A 2804-nucleotide genomic window follows, 5' to 3' on the forward strand; every position below is an offset into this window, starting at 1 on the left:
GAATTGCAGGAGCTGGATTGAGGATTCTCTTTTCCACCCAGAACATTGCGTGCATTTTTTACCCCCAGATAGTCTCAATATTATGGGGTGGACATAAGAAAGAGAACAAAACTTAACAAAATAAGAAAAATAAAATGATTGATGACCCAGCCATGGCTCTTCCAGACTCAGAAATCTGAACTGGAAGGGAATATTAAACAGGCCACCCCTGAGCCTGCACTGAAGGCAACGCAGCAGCAGCCAGGGCTCCCCAGCGGGGGAAGCCCCTGCGCCTGCCCACAGATCCTCTGCTCAAATCCTCGGCCTGGCCACCCTCCTTTGCCATCTCCAGCCACTGCGGGACAATCCTTGCTCTCACTCTTGCAGCTTCAGGCCTTTCTGTGCCTGCCCTCGCCACAGCTGCTGGGGAAGGCACCGGGACAATTCCACTCTGCCTCTCAATTCCACTCACACTCTGCCCTGCCTGGGATTAGCTGCTGGCAAAATAGACCAACTTGAAAATGGCTTCAAATTTTATTTTTCTAAATGGTCTTGGTTTGCCTTTGCCTTGGAGAAAGGAAATTTAAAGGTGTTTTTTAAAGGATGCTCCACCACTCAGCAGAGATGAAATTAACATCTCAACAGACTAGGAATAGCCCAAAAGATTCCCCCCAAGATAACGACCATCAACAAAACATCAACACCCAGCAGCAAACATCAACCAACATCTACCCAGACACTGCCCCAGGCACAGCTGGAGACACCTGGTCTGGAAAAGGCTGAGCAGGAAATCCAGGAGTGCCCACCTAATTCCCATCACAGGCACAGAAATCCGGGTGCAACAGGAAACCAAATCCTAACAACTCCACACCTTCAAACCAATGAACATTAAACCAAGGGATTTCTATGGGGTCAGAATGTATAAATTTAGAAAAATCTAGTCAAACTCATGTGTCATGGAATGATTTTCTCTGCACACCCAGCCTAAGTGTGCATGAAATTATTCCTGTTGCACATTCTGTACAGAATCAAGTAATGATTTATTTCCCTAAAGACATTGTTGAAGAATTTTTGATATTCACAGTTTCAGTGAAAGAATTACACCATTAGAAAAAAATTTCATAATAATTTTACTTCTATATTGTCCGTTCTGTTTGGGACCGTGGTGTGAGAATCAGTTTTTAGTCCTAGGAGAAGAAAAAGAAAATACTTGATTGCTTTGTAATTTTTCTTTTTATGTATGTGTGTGGCTCATAGTGTTGGCAAAATGGTATGGGTTATCTTCACATTTAAGCTGCATTTTGAAAAACTAGAAGAGCTTTAAAGATGACCCTTTAACTCGTAAACCTTTAATAGAATATTTTTTTGTCAAAAAAAGAAAAGGGCCAAAGAAGGCACCAATAGGGAATTGGGGAGAACACTTGAATCACCCCCAGCTGCCCAGAAAGAGAAGCTTTGTTCCAGGCAGCCAGGAAAGGAGCTTTAGAAATGCAAATTAACACTGATGGCCCAAAGCCTGCACAATGGCCCAGGGGCTTCCTGCGTGCAGGAGGAATTGGGCTGATTCTCTCTGCCCCTCAGCCCAAGCTCTGCCTGCTTGCACAGATGGAATTTGCACAGCTAAAGGCACAGCCCATTGTGAGGATATCTGACTCTGCAGCAGAAATTGGTTCAGCTGCAATGGAAAACAGAAAATGGAGAATGTTGTGAAAACTTCACTAAAACAAGTGGGGGGGAATCATCCCTGTCCCCACTCCAACATGTGCTGTCTCTGTCTATGTTATATAGGGTGTATCAGACTACTGGGGTTTATTTGCTACCACAAGTTCAGAGAAATCAGTTGAGAATCCAAGTATGTGATGAATAATTAGGGAAAAGTTGACAATTGATGCAGCCCTGGCTGGAGGGAGCACCCAAAAAACGGGAAAAGATGACCTGCCATCAGAACAAATCCTGCAACACCAGACTCCAGGAACCTGAAAGAATTCATATCAGTGTTGTGAATTCATGTTGTAAATATTGGCTTTTCACAATTATTCTGATAAATATATTATATGCTTTCACTATATTCTTTTCTCTCTTAGCAAGTTATAGGCTTAGATAGGAATTCTGAATGGTAAAGATATGTCTCATCTGGAGAAGGCAAGATAACTCCAACAGGCAAGACAATGGGAGGATCAAGCTGTGGAAAACAGGCTGTTATCAGCAGCAGGAAATTGAGAGCAAACTGTTACCAAAAAGCCGGTACCAGGACATTGGCAAGGGGGAAAGATATGAAGCCCATCTGCTCTCTGAGGAAGTATAAGGGGCCTGGACTCTCATCAACAAGTGACCATCTGCAGCAGAAAGGAAACCAAAAACTCCGAAATAATGCTGACCAGCTAGACCAGCAAAAATTATGCTGGCCAACAGAAAATAAAATTGAAAAAAATATGATCCAAGAAGGTGGAACCAGGGAGGGGACATGCTTGAATATGCATTAACCTCTCGCAGCAAGGATGGGATAAAAAGGACACTCCTGAGATACCAGGTGTGCTCTTGGCAGCGCGCCAAGGCACCCGGCCGTATCTCTTTGCTTTACTTTATGTCTCTTATTGTCTTTATTAAACATTTTTAAAATTTTACAGGAGTGAACTTCGTTTTTCACAGAAATTGGGGGCTCGTCCGGGATTAAGCACCTCGCCCCGGGGAAACCAGGAGATTCCAGGCGGGGGAAGGCGCCTCCCTGCCAGTTTTGGTAATCCGCTTTGGCTCTTCTGGTGTCATCGGTGGTAGCAGGACAACACCCGGAGGACAAGAGAGAGACAAGTAAAGCAAAGAAAAAT

The sequence above is a fragment of the Cyanistes caeruleus genome, unplaced genomic scaffold, assembly GCF_971803275.1.
Source record: "Cyanistes caeruleus unplaced genomic scaffold, bCyaCae1.hap1.1 HAP1_SCAFFOLD_231, whole genome shotgun sequence".
In the NCBI taxonomy this organism is placed as follows: Eukaryota; Metazoa; Chordata; class Aves; order Passeriformes; family Paridae; genus Cyanistes; species Cyanistes caeruleus.